Source organism: Lynx rufus, unplaced genomic scaffold (genome assembly GCF_022079265.1).
Source record: "Lynx rufus isolate CCGP_SWC_20201006 ecotype Redwood Valley unplaced genomic scaffold, mLynRuf1.p SCAF_1, whole genome shotgun sequence".
NCBI lineage: Eukaryota > Metazoa > Chordata > Mammalia > Carnivora > Felidae > Lynx > Lynx rufus.
The window spans coordinates 5,564,046-5,582,894 of NW_025814823.1; the positions used below are offsets into that span (position 1 = coordinate 5,564,046).

The 18,849-nt window shown below is 45.6% G+C and overlaps 1 protein-coding gene across 1 annotated transcript in view; it reads left to right on the forward strand.

Annotated features, from left to right (window-relative positions):
* The window catches only part of LOC124508018 (phospholipid-transporting ATPase IB), a 507,885-nt gene that overhangs the window by 367,639 nt on the left and 121,397 nt on the right, over positions 1–18,849 (forward strand). The window lies entirely within an intron of this gene.

Genomic DNA, 18,849 nt, shown 5'->3' on the forward strand with positions numbered 1-18,849 from the left:
AAATCTAACGCCTCTATGAACCAGATCATTAATTCACCAGAATATCTTCTTGTTCATCTCTTGAACTAGAGAGGCTGAGGTTGAAGACCTATACACTTGTTTGAATTGTTTTAATATTTTCTTTTCTTCTGTATTTGTCCGGTGTTTGAGATTGAGCCATCAACGGTGATGGATCTTAGAGTCCCACGGTATTGGTTCTTGAGAGGAGTTTGACAATCCTAGGTTCCAAACCACCCCAGGTTACAAATGAAGCCATGCAGGCCCTGACACTCCAGGCTGACCCTACAGACCCCATTTCGGGGTCTGCCCATAGCCAGAGCTGCCCAGAGACCCCCGGCAAGTGGCTGCCCCGGGCCCTGTGCTTTGGAGGCCTCCGCGATGGCTCTCCCTGGCTGGGTATGTTCCTCTTCGCAGGGTGAGGAGCCCACGGTACACAGAGCCAGAACCCCTACGTCTAGTCCCTTCCCTGGGTTCCTAGGACCCTGAGTTTCCTTCCCGAGCAGCCACAAAAGCCAGCTTCCCAGGCCTGCCTGGCCCTCTTCCCAGATCCAGGCCTGTGTGAACACCCCTTGCCCCAAGGGGCAGCTAGGTGCCAGGTACGTGCTCTGGGCCAGCTGGGTGTTTGCATCTTTAGACCCACCCCCATGTGCATGAGGCATGGGATGAGAAGAGAAGGCCTGGGGGTCAGGGGTTTCCACTCGTGTCCCTGCACCAGGAATACATATTTTAGGGACAGGCCTGTCTGTGGCACAGCCGACTGCTGTCTTAGCCTCACTTACTCTGCCGAAATAAGCCGAAACTCCTGGGTCTACCCAACGCGAGATACATGTGCAGCGGCCGTGTCGTGTGAGATAATCCGGGGGTGGCATTGCTTGTCTTTTTTGCTTGGCGAATCAGTAGTCGACATCCCAGGGTGTCCGGGACCTCCCCTGAATGTGGGTGCTGAGCAGGGCAGACGTGTTCTTCAGGAGTAGGCTTGTATGTCTCCTGATGCATCTTTGCCATCCGTAAGCAACGAGGCCAAACATACCTCTTCCAAATCCGAGTGACAGAGGAAATTCCAGAAGATGGTGTAGCAAGACAAGCATCTCCCGGCAAAGACACTTTGTACATTTAAAGAAATCAGTTCTACTTTAAAGCAATGGGGTCCATCCCCAAAACAAACCAAGTGCCTAGAATATCTGCTTCACATTCTCTTCCTTCTGGGCGAGGGCAGGTGTGGTCTCACGACTGTTTTTCTCGGGGAGTTTTTACGGCGCGGAGAACAGCTGATTGCTGAAGAGACTTTCTTATGTTAGAGAAAAGTGATGGCTGGCAGAATGGAATCCGTCCACGCGTGGCCGGCCAGCAAAAACTGCTAGTTTGGAAACCCCTCCCGGCATCTTCAACAAAGAGAAGCTCGCGTGAACCCCCTCTGTACGCATTTGTAGCCGCAACTCCAGTCCAAATGTGCACGAGCTAGCCTGGTTTCCAACTCTCACTCCGATCAAGAGGTTACTTTCCAGGGGCGCCTGGGTGGCGCAGTCGGTTAAGCGTCCGACTTCAGCCAGGTCACGATCTCGCGGTCCGTGAGTTCGAGCCCCGCATCGGGCTCTGGGCTGATGGCTCAGAGCCTGGAGCCTGTTTCCGATTCTGTGTCTCCCTCTCTCTCTGCCCCTCCCCCGTTCATGCTCTGTCTCTCTCTGTCCCAAAAATAAATAAACGTTGAAGAAAAAAATTAAAAAAAAAAAAAAAAAAAAAGAGGTTACTTTCCACATTCAGAGAGGCCACGTTTGCCGGGCAGACCCTAACAGGCCACATTTTCACTATCCAAGTTGCTTCCTGTGTGAAGCCTCGACTGAAATTTCTGTCATTGAGGACCTTTCAACCACATTTAACCAGGTAGTCCTACCACCCCAAAGCAAAGAAACGATAATATCAAACCACATTTCACTTTGGCATACACATGGTTTTATTTTTCACGTATTCCCCGTCGTTGTAACTTTTTTGTTGGTTGGTTTGCGTGAGGCAAAGGAAGTCTTGAAATCCAACATGGCTGGCCGGGACTGAGGTTCTCGCTAGACGTTGAACGAGATGATTAATGTAGTTTTCATGTCACAGGATTTCTAAGTCAGTATTCTGCTGTCTGTGTTTAAAGAGCTATTTATTAACTCTAGTCTTCGTCTGGGGGAGACCTCTTAGTGGGGACAGGTGTCAGAGAACAATGTCAACGCTCTTTCACCTGCTGTCTGCTGCCCAGTGGTTTGTTCATCCTTTGAACACTTTTGAAGAAGCCCTTGCATGGAGAGTGGCCAACACTAGCCTGAGGTCTCCCAAAGACCTCCTGCTGACTCCGAAGGGATTTCAGGCTATCGTAAAGAAAGATGGGAGCCGGGCTCAGGTACAGGCAGAAACAGGGCTCCTTAGGGTTACTGTCGAAAATGTGCCCAAGCCGTGGTCATCCCTTTGGTTCTAGGTTGGTATTATGGACTCAGTGTTTGTGTCCCTAACCTCTGATTCACGTGGTAAAGCCCTAACCCCCCAGTGTGATGGTATTTGGAGGTAGGGCCTTTGGGAAGTTATTAGGTCATCGAGGGGATTAGTGCCCATAGAAGAAGGGGCCAGAGAGCTAGCTTACTTGGTTTCTGCCACGTTGAAGCTGTGATGAAAAGTTAGATGTCTGCACCGGAAAGACCGGGCCGGCACCCTGATCTCAGACGTCCAGCCTCCAGAACCATGAGAAATAAATGTCTGGGGCTGATAAGCCACCCCCATCTATGGTATTTCCTTATAGTAGCCTGAGCTAAAACCATTGGCGAGTGCTTAGGAGTGAGGGGTACTCTGGGAGAAGACTGTTGTTGTTGTTGCTGTTACATGTTTTTAGTGACTGGTAGAAACCTTTTTTTGTAGTTCCCAAAGCAGTAGGATTTTGGCAAATGAAGACGGTTCTTTTGAGCTTTGGATTTCAACTAGTGTAATGGCAAACGGCATTTCTCACTGAGGAGCCCAAGACAGATACCCCGCACAAAACATTCTGTCTATTCATAACATCCTAAACTGTTGAAAAGGTGCATTGTTTCTGCTGGGGTTTCCTAACAGATTTAGTTCAATATTTCTTTCTTTGTCTCATCCATTATGTTTGGAGTTTTTCTCATGGCGGGGAGAAGGCAGGTTTTCCCTCGAGGGCAAAGGAGGAGAAGGCTCTAGATGAGAGTGCTTTTCCACCGTCAAAGGGTCTTTATCTTCCCTCCAGTACCTCATGATATGGTACTCGAAACCCAGCCAGACAGTGAGCCAAGAAGTCTCAGTGGCAGTTTCTGAACTCAGAGAAGTCATCTGAAAATATGCAACATTTGTGGGATTTTTTTTTTTTTTAATTTTTTTTTTCAACGTTTATTTATTTTTTGGGACAGAGAGAGACAGAGCATGAACGGGGGAGGGGCAGAGAGAGAGGGAGACACAGAATCGGAAACATGCTCCAGGCTCTGAGCCATCAGCCCAGAGCCCGACGCGGGGCTCGAACTCACGGACCGCGAGATCGTGACCTGGCTGAAGTCGGACGCTTAACCGACTGCGCCACCCAGGCGCCCCCATTTGTGGGATTTTTAAGGGACACCCTGTTTTTCTATTTTTCTAGGCCCATGCTAGATCGAAAGCGAATTAAAAACTCAAGTTGCGTCTATCCTGGTTACTGCCAAAGTCCCCTACCAGGGAAAATATGTGCTGATGTTTTCCCATAGAGGACCGTATGTTTTTCTTTCTCCCAGTAGCATAACCATGGGTTACAGGCGTCTCCATAATGGGTCCCCAAAGCCAGTGCTTGAAGGTGGCTTAGCCCAGAGTTGCCTGCTGAAGGGAGAGCTTTCAGTTAGAGAGAGGAAGACTTTATCTAAAACTGGATCGGGAAACGTATTTACATTTTCTTCACGTATTTCTCAAGGCTTTTAACTTGGGGAGTATCTGAGGGGATATCATCTCATTTGACCTCTGTGTAAAAGTCAAGAGACCTGCCCTAACTAGCTTTATAACCTTTGGTAAGTCCCTTAGTCCGCGTTAATTTCCTTATCGGCAAAGTCAGTGTAATATTACACTAATTACCACAGAGGCACATGGTACAGATATAACAAGAAAACCTGAGGGAGTTAGAAGACATGCCTGCTCTTTTTCCTGGAGTGACCAATTATTTTTGAACTTTTGTGAACAGAGATATTGTACACTCGGCTCCCAATTCTTTTGGCCAGAGGATTTTAACGTCTTATAGGTTCTAGATGTGATATTTATCCGTAAGTTCAGGTGACTACCTGCATCTGAATCATCTGGGTTGCCTGTTAAAAAACAACCTCCTCCCCACCCAGAAAATACATTCTTCCAAGGCGCACGCGCACACACACACACACACACACACACACAATATCACAGTCCCTGGGCGTGTAGCCCCAACCTCTGAATTTTAATAAACCTTCAAGCTATTCCTCCCTTTAATGTTTGAGAACCACTGCTCTAAGACACCTAAAATATTACTCCATCAGTGTTCGAGTCATGCAGGGTGTTACAGGGAGAAGATGGTATGTTTAAAATATTCACAAATGATTTATGTCTCATGGGCAGTGCTTATGTAAGACATGGCGGGCATCGCCAGTGACTGCTTTAAGGCAGCTAGCTTTCCAAATAGAGAATTATACCAGAGGACATTACATCGTTCACCATGGAAAAATATTCCTCATCAACTTTGGTGCTTTTCCTTTAACGTTCTTTTCATTGCTAGTAAAAGAGGAGAAAAAAACCTTTCACTTCAAAGCTTACAAACCGCTAACTCTGTAGTGCCAAGCTCCAGGCTTCAGCCAGTTTCTGGCCTATGACAGGCTTTGTTTTTTTAATCCTAAATACAGGAATGGGTTTACGTTTGAGTTTTATACCCACACTCGTGTATACACAGTGCAAATCCCAACGGACTAACAGTCTACAGAATGGAGGTATCATTGCTGACCATGGTTGGTCAAAGAGATCCACTACTCATCTTCCCTAACTGACTGCTTTCTCCTGGACTTGGCAACCTAGTAAGATCTCAGGCCCAGGTATTTTCCACACAGAATGTTAAGAGAGGGGTTTTTGTTTCCAAGTGCCTCAGGGAGGCAAGCGAGGGAGAAGGGTAACAGCCCCATCGGCCACCACCTTTGCTCAGCTGGGGTTCTAGAACATCTCTGCAGGACAAAGGCCCACCCAAGGGCCAGGAGGGGACTTGTGCCCGGGTTAAGTTTCCTGGCGTGGGACAATGTTGTTCACCCCCAGCATCCATCCTCCTCCACGCTTTCCCGAGGGGCCTGGTTCGTAGGCACATACAAGGCCTTGTGCAAGAGGTCCAGCACCTTCGGGGACTCATTTCCCCCCCCCTGACTCCTGGGGAGAGCTTGATCCCAGCCCCTGCTGTCGTAAGTGATTCAGAAACCCTACAGGGGACACAGGAGACATTCTCTGGGGGCTTCTGCGAGAGAAGCATGTTTGCTCCCGGAAGAAATCCATCAAAGAGATGGCTTTCTCCTGTGCGTGATGTGGTTGCTGCCATGCCGGCCAGAGCTGTTCAACCATTGGGAGGGAAGCCCCTCCAGAATCCTTCTGCCGCCATGAAAGATGTGATATAAAGACAGAAGACCACCAGAGTCTCTTGCGTGAGTGTTGAGCCACCAAATGAAGCCAGCCTTGTAGTGCCCCCACCCTGCACCCACGCCCACTCTCCAAGGAGCACCTCATGCATGTGCCACCCGTACTGTGTCAGTAGCAGGTGCATAGAAAAGGCACTTGACCCTCATGTTGGTGTTGGGACATTTCTTTTATAGTCACCAGTATGCAGTCAATCAAGGAAGTATGTGCTTTAAAAAAAAAAAAAAACAGGCTTAAGGCTTAACGTTGCATATTACGCCATATTCGAACTTGGGCGTTTGTAGATTTATTTAAAGATTTGGTAAAAAATTACTTTAATATCACAATCGTTAGTGTTTTAGGTAATAACATCCCAGAAACACCTAACATGAATACTGTAAAGCTTATTGGAATTCTCTTTAATATAGCAATATTGAATAGAGTAGGTTCTATTTTCCTCAAATAATGTTTATTTTAAAAGCCTGTGGCCCCGGCTTATATGAGAAGGGGTCAGCCTCAGGAGGTAGAAAGTTCCATCAGTAGAGACTTGTCTCTTGGCTTGAAATAACCTTGTGGTATCTCCTTTGTGCAGTTTTCTTGTTTATTGAGGTTGGCCAAATTATTTGTGGAAGTCCGATTTGTATTTTGGCTTTTAAACTTGTACATTTTGGGGGCGCCTGGGTGGCTGAGTCGGTTAGGCGTCCAGCTCTTGATTTTGGCTCAGGTCATGATCTCCCGGTTCATGAGATGGAACCCCACGTTAGCCTCTGTCTATGCTGACAGGGCGGGGCCTGCTTGGGATTCTCTCTCTCCCTCCCTCCCTCTCTGCCCCTGCCCTCTTCTCTCTCGCTCTCTCTCTCTCTCTCTCCAAATAAGTAAATAAACTTTTTAAAATATATATAGTTTAAAAAAATAAAAATAAGCTTGTACACTTTGGGTGATAATAAGATTGACTTGCTCTGTTTCTGGATGACATTCTCTGAATACAGAACAATGTGAACAAAACTAAGAAGGACTCCCAGGTCTCTCCAGTGTCTGTAACTCTTGTCATCCACGTCCAGGATGAGTTTGTCCTGCTTACAGGCTCCCCACACTAATCCCTGTTGGAGACAATCACTAGAACTGAAAAACATGAACCGAACTATAACCAAAAATTCTTCATTGATAATGAAGGGAAAAACAGACACAGTTGCTTGATTAAGGATATCAAGATGAGTTCTCCCAGGCCTATGAATATCTGGGCTCTGAGATGAGAAAATTCAGGCATTGGATAACAGTTCTGTCAGAACACGGATGGCCTTTGTAGATGTTACATGTCATGCCAAGTTGTTTTTGTTTGTTGTTCCCTGATAATCAAACAAGGGGGAGAGTATATTTTTCAAAATGTGGTAGCTCCTTAAAGCAATTTCAGATTCTTTGTACGGGCAGTAATGGGGCCAACACCACTTGGCCTGGTTGCTTCTGTGCAAGGCCTGGTGGGATCCACAGAAACAATCTGGGTTAAAGTGACCAGGATCAAACCTCTCTCCTATTCAGTGCACATCCTAATGTTGAAAGTGGGATTTGAACTCAGTTAACCTAATGCCTAAGAAATACATAAAGTGAAGTCTACTGTTCATAACGTCTGTAACTGTTAATTCTGAGTCTCAGTTTCATCGGGTATGTGGAGTAGATGATATCTATCTCTGGAGCTAGTAGGTTGAGGAAGAGAAGGCATGTAAATAATAGTAGGTAATGTTACGGGGGTGGGGAAAATGGGTGGTGGGCATTAAGGAGGGCACTTGTTGGGATGAGCACTGGGTGTTGTTATGTAAGTGACACATCAAGGGAATCTACTTGTGAAGCCAAGACTACACTGTGTGTTAGCTAACTTGCCAATAAAAAAAGAAAAGAAAAGAAAGTGCATCACTGGTTAGAAATATGACACGGCCTCCAGGGCCATTGCATAAGTGAGGGTTAAAAAGTGGGCAAATCCAGGGGCGCCTGGATGGCTCAGTCGGTTGAGCGTCCGACTTCAGCTCAGGTCATGGTCTTGCAGTTCGTGAGTTTGAGCCCCGCGTTGGGCTCTGTGCTAACAAACAGCTCGGAGCCTGGAGCCTGCTTCGGATTCTGTGTCTCTCCACCCCACCCCACCCCACCCCCCTGCTCATTCTCTGCCTCTGTCTCTCAAAAATAAATAAATGTTAAAAAAAAAAAATTTTTTTTAAAGTGGGCAAATCCAGCAACTTAATGCCCAAAGGCATCCCAACTGGGCCTGAGTTCCTCTGGTTCTCTGCAGACCTACCAGAAGTCCCGCCCTGAACCTCTCAGCAAACCTTCCGCGCAAGGGCTTTGTCAGAGCGCTGCAAAATAGGTTGGGTGAACAGGTCGTACAACTGTACCAGCAGGCTAATAAATGTTTGTGCGCTTGGCACACACAAAAAAGTAGGTAACGTTTATTGAGAACCTACTAAGTCTCAGACAAATGTGCATTCATACAAGTGTATGCTGCACGCAAGCAGTTACATGGGGAATCAAGCATTAGCTCACCTGATGATCTACGAGCCGTAGGAGGGCACAGAGGCTTAGAAACAAAGCAGCAGCACCCCGGTCAGTCTGGGGAGGGCAGCAGCTGAGACTCGGTGGCTATGGAGAGCACCCGGGGTGATTGATACTGGGTACAAGCCAGATGTCACCTAAGTGTCAGGCGAATCTCCTTGAAACTGTGCTTTGATTAACTTGCATCGGAAGACGCTTACCCTGCAGTGTAGTCAAATTTTTAAAAGGTAACTGCAGAGTCAGAAACAGTACACGTACCTTGTGTGTGAGCTGCACGCTTCTGCCCTTGAACCCCGGGGAAAGTAGGTTTCAGACCATGTCTTTTTTTTTTTTTTAGGTATGTCGTGGAAAGCCCTTTTTTTTCGTTCCTACTCCCCCACCCCCAACACCCCTCTTCTCTTTCTTTTGGCAGTTTATTTTATTTTGGCCTCTCGTTTCAAGGATGCTGTGTGCTAATTAGAGGCCAGGCGGCTTTGATTGTGAGTTATTTTTCTCCTCAGTGAAGGGTTTTGTTGTGGTGTTGGCATTTGCCATTCATTCGGATGTTAATTTTTTTAAATATCTGTCAGCAAATTAAAGTACACATTACATGCTGATTTTGTTTGTTTGTAATATTTATACTCCGCGGTCACTGAGTATGTTTGATGTGGTTTTGAACTTTTCCTTTCTCCAAACATGTGGAAATGCGTATGTGGGGCGCTGGAGTTGAGACTCTGGTGTTGGCCCCATTACTGCCCGTACAAAGAGTTTCCTTCTCTGACATCTGCAGAGAAAAACGGCCTTGACTGGTGACCACGGTGTGCAGCTTGTGGTCCTCCCGCCCAGGGACATCCGTGTTCTTTAGGCTTGTTCTGTTTAAGAGGTGGAGAGCTGCCTGGGAGAGGCCAGCAGCGAAAGGGTTTGTGCAAGGAAAGACAAACCTTACAAGAAAAGTTGGGTCAGACTAAAGAGAATCACAGCCTGTGTTTAGGCCTCTGCCACGGCTGTCGTATTTTGTGTAAACAACGATACAAAGCTGCTGTTGACAGAATCCAAGAAGACCAAAATAGTGAAAGGATTTAAAGGAGGTGAGATCTTCAGTCACTCTTGTGCATCGTAAAATATTAGCACCCATCGAGGAAATTGTATGCTTCTGAAACCAAGATTAACCAGCTGTTAGAGTGTTTGGCATTCCTTTGGCTAAAGACAGGAAAAGAGAAATTAGGGTTACCTGTACCTGTGCCTATCGTGCTCATTCATTCATGGGTTTTGTTTTTGTTTTTTTTTTTTTTTTAAAAAGTTTTTTTAATGTTTATTTTTGAGAGAGAAAGAGCGCGAGAAGGGGAGGCGCAGAGAGAGAGGGAGACACAGAATCCAAAGCAGGCTCTAGGCCATCAGCACGGAGCCCGATGAGGGGCTCCAACCCACAGACTGTGAGATCATGACCTGAACCGAAGTCAGATGCTCAAGCGACTGAGCCCCCCAGGTGCCCCTGGTTTTGTTTTAGTTTTTTAATTGCTACACCCTGATTGTAATAAAGGATAGAACCTGAAAGAAGGACGTGTTTAAATGTGGAGATTTCTGAGTGCCAGTGAAGGCAAGCCCCGCCCACCCTTCTCAGCCTCAGCAAACAAGCCTGTTGCCTCCTGGGTGGAGGGCCATCTTGTCATCAGTCACCCGCCCTACATCTTTGTGGTCACAGCCCCTAAATCCCTTCCCCTCTTCCAGAACATGTATTTAGACAGTGCTGGTTCTGAACTTGGCATCCAGAACTAGTCAGCCAGGATGTCCATATCGCGGACCATGGTGACTGATTCAGGAATGGGCGTGGGGACCTGCGCCAGGCCACTTAGAGGCAGTTCAAGGATTTGTTTTTAATAGAAACTAACAGGGGAAGGAGAAGGCACTCTTGCTGCTGGTTTGTCATACGGGGATGATGTCGGCCTGGAGCTACCAGTGGCCCCTGTGGAGAGAGTGCCTGGCTGGGGATGAACCGAGCACAGAGGAGAAGCTGAACCAGGAGAGGACCGCTTTGAGTGCACTCCTGGATCTAGCTCTTCCTGAAGCTAGGGCCATCTCCAAACTTTCGGATACACATAAACCAGTATATTCCCATCTTTGCTTCGGACAATTCGAGGTGGATTTCTGTTACTTCTGAGAAGAGTCCTAATTAATGAAGAAATTGCTAAGTTGCAGACACAAAAGGGAAAAGTGACTGAGACAAGTTAAGATAGGACTCTCCTCTCCTTCTGGAAAATTGACAGGCGTTGTTATGTTGTAGAAAAGCAGCTGGCCAACTTTTCCCACTGTGTCTCCAAATTGAGTGCCATGGGACACTGCCTACTTTTTGTAGCCGCCCTCCCCTCCTTCCCCACCCAGAACAAGAAGACAGCCTTGGGTGGAACTAATCGTTTGCAACAGAGATGGAAGGACATGGAACATTTTCTGCAAGAGGCCTCTGGGAAGCCAATGATTCAAAATGTCTTAGAGTCTAATGGTCATGAGCAGATCTGTCCAATAGAAATATGGGAGACACATGTATAGCGTTCGGTCTTCTAGTGGCCCCATTAAAAAGGTAAAAACAAACAGTTAAATTAGTTTTATTAATATACTAACTTGTGATCAACATTTAAAAAATTATTAATGAGATAACTTACGTTCTGTTTGTACCAAACCTTTGAAATCCAGTGTGTGTGTTGAACTTACAGTACCTCTTAAATCAGACCAGACCAGGGGCGCCTGGGTGGCGCAGTTGGTTGGGCGTCCGACTTCAGCCAGGTCACGATCTCGCGGTCTGTGAGTTCGAGCCCCGCGTCAGGCTCTGGGCTGATGGCTCGGAGCCGGGAGCCTGTTTCCGACTCTGTGTCCCGCTCTCTCTCTGCCCCTCCCCCGTTCATGCTCTATCTCTCTCTGTCCCAAAAATAAATAAACGTTGGAAAAAAAAAAAATTTAAAAAAATTAAAAAAAATAAAAAAAAAATCAGACCAGACCAACTAAGTGTTCAGTAGCTGCCTCTGGCCAGTGGTCACTGTGCTAGACAGCACAGCTCTTGCCCAACAGAGATTCGGAAACCCAGATTCATTCTCCAAGGCTAAATATAGTTCAGGCAAGATTAAGAGATGAGGAAACCTAGCCCCAGGTAAGCTTGGTCCTCTCCAGGTTCCTCCCTTGCATCCAGGGTGTGGACAGACGACCTGACTTTAATTTCAGTCCCTTGTACTTAAAAAGATCTTGACTCTTCCACAAGGCTTTCCCTAAAAAATGAAGTCTGGACCAACTGAGCTGTTAATCTATGCTTATTAATTGCCTTCAGCAGAGGTTTTGAAGCACGGTGTATAAAGTGTGGGTCTGATTTTAAGTGGTTGGCTAATACCCCAGACATTTCCTCCTGCATGTGGGAGGGAAGAGGTCAGGATCCAGGACTTGGGTCACATTTATGTCCTGCTGCAACCGGCTGAGCAATAGTCACCCATGCCACCAAAAATAAATTATATCTGTTCCTAACAAACGGTTAATTTGTTCAATAAGTGGCAATTTCTGAGTAGGATTATTATGTCATTTCTGAGATTATGGGAACCCTTTTGTCCTTTTTTTCCCTCTAGAGTCCCAGGTGCCTTTCTCCATCACGATGCTTAATCCAAGCCTTCTATCATTTTTACCTCCTAAGTGTCTTTTATAAATATGTATCTTCCTCCATCCAGCTCTGGTCCTGTCCCGTTAGTTGATGGTGTAGCATTTTTTGCCTGGGCTGTTGCAGTAGCCTCCTGATTAGCTAATGAGCGTCCAGTCTGTCCGGATCCATTGCTCTACTGTAGTCAAAACAGTCTTTCAAAACACAAATCTGATGTAGTTGTCCCCCTGGCTTCCCGTTGCCCTCAGGATAAAGTTCCAGGTCATTTACCGGGTCCCTTGGGCACCATGAAGCCCTGACCCCCACTCCTGTGATCTCGTCCCTCACTCCTCACCCCCCCACACACACACACTGGTCTTCTCTTGCTTTCTGGAGTGCCCTGCTTGTACGCTCACAGTGCATTTGCACCTACTCCCCTCACTTCCTGAATGGCCTGGTCTCCGCCTTCCACCTAGCTAATGCTTACCTAGTTTTCAGACCTCGCGTGAGTCGTGACTTCCCGAGGGTGCCTTCTCTTGCAACCCTGACCAGGTTACATCCTCCTAATACAGGTGCCCTTAACATGACTCTCCTTTGTTGTACTTACCACGATTAAAAATTTACGTTTGTATACGAGATAATACCTTAAACCCGTTAGGATGACCACTACTTAAAAAAAATAACCAGTATTATGAAACTATAGAAAAATGAAATCCTTGTGCACTGTTGGTGGGAATGTAAAATGGTGTATCACTGTAGAAAGTGGTATGGAGGTTCCTCAAAAATTTACACACAGAATTACCATACGATCCAGCAATTCCACTTTTGGGCATATACCCAAAAGAATTGAAAGCAGGATCTTTTTTTTTTTTTTAATTTGAGAGAGACAAAGAGTGCACAAGCATGAGAGAGGCAGAAGGAGAGAGAGAGAGAGAGAGAGGGAAAATCTTAAGCAGGTTCCATCCATACTCAGCATAGAGCCTGATGCAGGGCTCGATCCCACAACCCTGGGATCATGACCTGAGCTGAAATCAAGAGTCAGATGCTCAAGCGACTGAGCCGCCCAGGCATCCCAAAAGCAGGATCGTGAAGAGATATTTGCACACCCTTGTTCATAGCAGTAGTATTCACAAGAGCCAAGAAAGAGAAACCATCCAAATGTCTGCTGGCAGGTGAATGGATAACCAAAAGATGATCTGTACATACTAAGGAATATTATGCAGCCTTTAAAAAGAAAGAAATCCTGTCACGTGCTGTAATATAGATAGATAGATAGATAGATAGATAGATAGAAAGAAAAATAGATAGAAAAATAGAAAAATAGATATAGATATAGATATATAGATGAGCCTTGACATTATGCTAAGTGAAATAAGCCAGACCCCAAAGGACTAATACACTGATTGCATTTATATGAAGTACCTAGAGAAGTTGAATTTATAGAGACACAAGGTAGAATGGTGGTGGCCAGGGGCTGGGAGACAGGGGAATGAGGGGTGAGTATTTGATGGCTATAATAGGGCATCGGTTTTGCAAGATGACACAGTTTGAAATGTATTGCGCAACAACGTGAACCCAGTTAACACTGCTCAACTAGCTACATCCCGAAAAATGGCTAAGCTGCTAAGTTTTGTGACGTGTTTTTTACCACAATTTAAAAAAATGCTTTTGAAGTTCATTTATGTGATTTCATAGTTTATGTCCATTTCTTCCTCGAAACTGTAAACTGTGTGAGGAAAGTGAATTCTCTTCAGTATGTCCTTGGACTTCTCTACCCTCTTTTCTAGCATTCAGTAAATATTTAAATGCGTGAATTAGTACAATGAAATTAAATACCTCTCCCGTAGAGTTGAGGGATGGATTTGGCTTTGTGTGATAGGTTCTGAGTCTCTGTTTGCTGAATGGATGACCAAAGTGGATACCAAATACTTGAACATTTGGAAATAGTCTAGCTCTGCACACGATAAGTGATTGATAGCTTAACGAATTCGGCAATGTTCTCAAGTGTGCTAAGAGCCAGTAACACAAGCCGTGCGTTTTTCCCACCCAAAGAATGATTTCCAGTTGAAAGATTTTTAGAACATTTCCAGTTAAAATCATACTCGGACCATTTTGGCTACATGGGTGCTATCTGGGATATAATATTTGTTGACCCTGGTATTTGCAAATATTTGGTATTTATAAGGTTAAATTACTTCATGGGAAGGGGCGCTGGGGTGGCTCACCGACTGAGCATCTGACTCTTGATTTCGGCTCAGGTCATGATCCCAGGGTTGTGGCATCGAGCCCTGCATCAGGTTCCATGCTAAGCCTGGAGCCTGCTTAAGATTCTCTCTCTCTCTCTCTCTCTCTCTCTCTCTCTCTCTCTCTCTCTCTCTCTCTCCCTCTCTCTCTCCCTCTCCCTCTCCCTCTCCCTCTCCCTCCCCCTCCCTCCCTCCCTCCTTCCCTCCCTCCCTCCCTCTGCCCCTCTCACCCACTCACCTCTCACCCCTCTCACCCACTCACACACTCTTTGTCTTTGTCTCTAAAAAAGGAAGAAATTCACAAGTGTCTCTTTTGGAACTAATAGTAAAGGAAAGGCAAAAATGGAATAAAAATGAATTCTTGAGTATGTAATTTGAGGAAGTGCTAAGCTAATCAATATTCAGTGGTCTTATTATGGGAGATAAAACTGATGAAGACAGTGAGTGCATCTAGCAGAAATGCAAGTTCTCTAACCCACTACATCCTCGGATGGCATTCTCATTATTCCATTGAAAGGACTGATATATTTGGAGTAATAAATACAAGCACACAGTTGGAAGAAGAGGTTTTGATTTTTTTAAAAAAAGTCAAGGTTAGGTAGAGTTTAGGTAGCAGCTGGCCTCTGATAAATCTGGGATGATTTCATGGAAGAAAGCGACCTTCTCTGGGGGGCACTGGTCCTCCGTCAGATGGTGGAGCATTCCAGGTTTATGGATTGCCTTAGAAGAGAGATTTAAAGCATGGGTACATCTGGCACCAAGAGCCGAATTAGGGCATAGGATTTTTGTGTCAAGTAAAGCGATAACTACAAGAAAAGAAAAGGTTTACGATTTGAAACTCGTCTATCTTCAACACGGCATCATAATTAAGGGAAAGAAAAGCAGTAAGGAAAGTGATTCTACATCCAGTAAAACCAGAAGCGGCTGGGGGCAAAAAGAGAACGAGGGGAGGAAAAGTGATTGATAACGGGGAGCATCAGAAGTCTTCATGTGACGGGGAAGGCCAGGTGGGTAAGGGAACCTGGGAGGAGAGGGTTTTATCATTTCACCAAAGGAAATTGCAGGGCTGTGGAGAAATTTTCCTAGATGTGGCGTTAAGAAAGAAACAAATTGACCGTGAATAAAGGTCCTGTAACGCAGTAGGTCAGAGTTTTACCTCTTTATGATTAATGTGGGAAAAGTAATTCTTAGAAACAAAAGGAAATAGAGGACATATGAGTGTTATTTTGTGTTAACCTATCTGACTGCTAGCTCATTTAAAATGAACCAAAAAAAAAAAAAAAAAAAAAGCCCTGGTCAATGTTATAAAACACACACACACACACACACACACACACACACACACACACACACACACACACTGAATTTTCTTACCATTCAAAGAGAATTGCATTAGGGTATTATAGTAGTTTGCTATAATAACTTGTTGATCTATATGAGACTTTTAAAATCTGAGATGACTGTGATTTTAGAAAACGGCTTATGATGTCAAAATAGTTTACAGGAAATATAAAATCAAGCCATTTATAGATAACTAGCAAAATTGTCTCCTTGGGGATTTGTTCCTTTTGTTAAAAGAAAAAATAATCCTGTGTTTTTGATGGCTCACACGTAGTGGACTGACTTAGTGAAGATAGTATTCTCATACACAGCATGAAAGTGAATTCTGTTCAAGCCTTTTTGAAGTTCTTCCGACACAGGCCTTAGTGATAGATGCTATTTTAGGGCCATTTTATCTCGAAAACAACCTTTTTCTTTCAAAGAAATGGAATTAGTCCTTCATTCCTCAGTATCATTTATGTACCTGCAATACTGGGTAGTTGTCATTCTAGAAAATTGGAGTTTGGGTCCTGGTGGTCTCCAGGGCCCGCCTCTTCACCCTCTGATCTCCTGGGACGGTGAAGGGAGCGTCCGCAGCTCAAAACTCCAGACATTGAACATCTAATAGAGTGACGTGTTTGTATTTCTGAACACCCCATATCATTTTGCTTTCAGATTCATAGAGATGTCTCCATTAGTTCTGTATATATTTTGCCTTCCTTAAAGCGAGTTCTTGACTGTTTGTCTCCTTCTGATGTTGTCATTTCCACCCCCTGCTCTTCCCTTTCTCCTAACCCAAGTCCTCTGTCAGTAGGTAGTTACCTTTCTCCTGTTCCTAGAGCAACTCTCTTTGCAAAGTTTTGTCCACTGCTATAATGGCATGGGTTTACATTGTAGTTTGTTGATCACAGCTTGCCAAGAGGGCCCTCCCACACTCTCCACTACCGAAACTACTATCTCTGTGAATTCTGAAGCCATTTTACAAGCCCCTCGTCCCTTCAGACATGGCTTGGGAAATCGTTTTATTCATTAAGGGCTCATGAGGACATTACCCATTACATGCAATTGCTAACAAAGGGAAGCATGCTCCTTTCCCAGTGGCTTCCTAACAGAGCCTGCCCTGTACCCAAAAAGACAACCCTCAAGGCCTGGAATACATGTCAGTCTTAGAAGATCGCCTAAGAAAATATTCGGTGAATAGACTGTAAGCAAAAGGCTGATAGCTGAACCACTCACTTGCACGCCACATTGGAGAAAAACAGGTTTGCAGTTCTTCCCTTGTGATGGAAAGCTTCTTTTTCTTTTTTAATGTTTGTTTACTTTTGAGAGAGAGAGAGAGAGAGAGAGAGACAGAGCATGAGTGGGGGAGGGGCAGAGAGAGAGGGAGACACAGGATCTGAAGTAGGTTCCAGGCTCTGAGCTGTCAGCACAGAGCCCGACGCGGGGCTTGAACTCATGAGCCATGAGATCATGACCTGAGCCGAAGTCGGTCGCTCAACCGACTGAGCCACCCAGGCGCCCCAAAAAGCTTCTTGAGGACGGCCCACTTCTTGGCAGGTAGAAGACACTTCAGTAAGTGCGGAAGGAACAGATGACTGAGGTAGGAGGGAAGGGCTAGAATATAACCCAAATGAGTTGCCCGCCCCGGCCCTTAACCCCCATCATCACCAATCAGGCTCCCTCAGATGTGCTGGGTTACTTGTTAGTTGTTGTTCAATTTGCATCAACATTAAAGAATGTTATAAGATGGTACGAACCATATGGTGAATCTAAATAATTTTGACTAGTTCTGTGTCATCCACATGCTTGGCCTCTAGAACCTTCTTTGTCTTTCTCTGGCTCTCGTGTGTTCCCTCATGCGCCCCGTCCAGGGGTGTCTTCACCCTCTGCAGTCACACAGGCTTAAACCTTTAACCTACTTCCCCCTGCCCCCCCATCACCAGAGCTGCCCCCCCACCATTAATTTTCACCTGTGCCGCTGGGCTTGTGTAACAGCCTTTAGAGCACTGTACCCCCGGCCTCATGGCAGATAGTCTATGTTATTTGCCCCAAGAGGGCTCACATGGTCTGCACACATATTTGGTCTACAGGGAATGTTGAAGTGGCAGGAGAGGGGAGAGACCCTTTGGCCTTGACGACAAGATTTTAAATAAACTCAAAGAATCAGGACTCTGGATATTGTCTTTGGTTGTGGCTTATTTCCATGAGAAAAAGAATCTTAAAACTTCAACTCTTGTTCCCTGCTAGTGTCTCTTTCTTAGAAATTATTCAGTGAACACCCAGGAAAATATCTCTAGTGGTGGCGGTAAATGAAGTCTGATGGAGAGCAGGTTTTTCTATCAGCCATTAGCCTTGACCTTGCCCATTTGGGGCTATACCCCAACATGCCCAACTTGTTTTGTTGTTGTTGTTTTTTTTAATTATACTGGTCAGGGTCCTTGGGTGCAGTGAACAGAAGAAAAGAAAACTGGCTTTGACTTAAGAAACAGAAAAGGAATACGTAGAAGGAAATGATACAGCCACAGAATGTAGGGAAAGGCTTAAGAACCAGGCTCAGAAAGCTGGTAGAACTCGTGGAGGCCACCCTGGGGCCATGTGGTCAGGATACGACCCTGCACTGTGACCGTTAGCTGTGTGCCTCTGCTGGTGACGGACTTTGAACTCTCCCTCTGCAGATACTCCTTGAGGTACCCGAAGCGCGGGCAGGAGCATCTGACGGCTTCCTGCCTTGCACCAGCCTTTTCCTTTCTGTGATGGTTTTTCTAGCAGGTTTATTATCAGCTGACCCAAACGTGTTTTGTAACGGTCCTGGCAGTGCCCACAGTCTCCTACAAACAACAGGAAGGGAAAGCCTCTTTTCCACGAGGCTTCCATTTGGGGAAGGAGTGAGGATCCTAGACGTTTTCTGGAACAGCTTCTCTCGAGGAGATGACAAATTTGCCTAACTTACCAGACAATTGGAGTAAGCTCGGGAAGTCCAGTCACACCATATAATACTCAGTAATGAGCAGAGACAAAGCAAGAGTCTTCCCTGTAAGAAAACTTAAAGAACAGCTTGGGGAAAAGCAGGCTTCAACTGAGTAGGCTTACATGCGTCGGTGGGGACGGAGGTGGTCTCCCTCACAGAAGCAGTGAGGTGAGGAACCGTCCATGGCATGAACTGTTTTGGGCAGAGGGACTGTGATGGGTAATCAGATCTCAGATAACCCTAAAATCAGAAATTAATGATGTACAGATAATCACCTGTAACTTGCCATCATCTATAGCAATTCAAGTAACAGTTTTCCTCTTCGTTGTGTGTCAAAAAGACCCAGTAGCTGATCCGTAGAGGGTTGCCTCTTGGCACACCGGCTTCGTGTGAAATAGCTAAACGTCCCATCAGCTGAAAAATGTGTAATTTCATTGTTTTCTCAGGATACCGTCAAGGCAGGGGCAACCAAGAAAGAGGAGAGAAAAAACGTGATTAGCATTATTTTGTCGTAATTCGGCTTGAGCGAATTAGTTACCGAAACCAGGGGAAGTTGCTATCCCATTTATAATCCC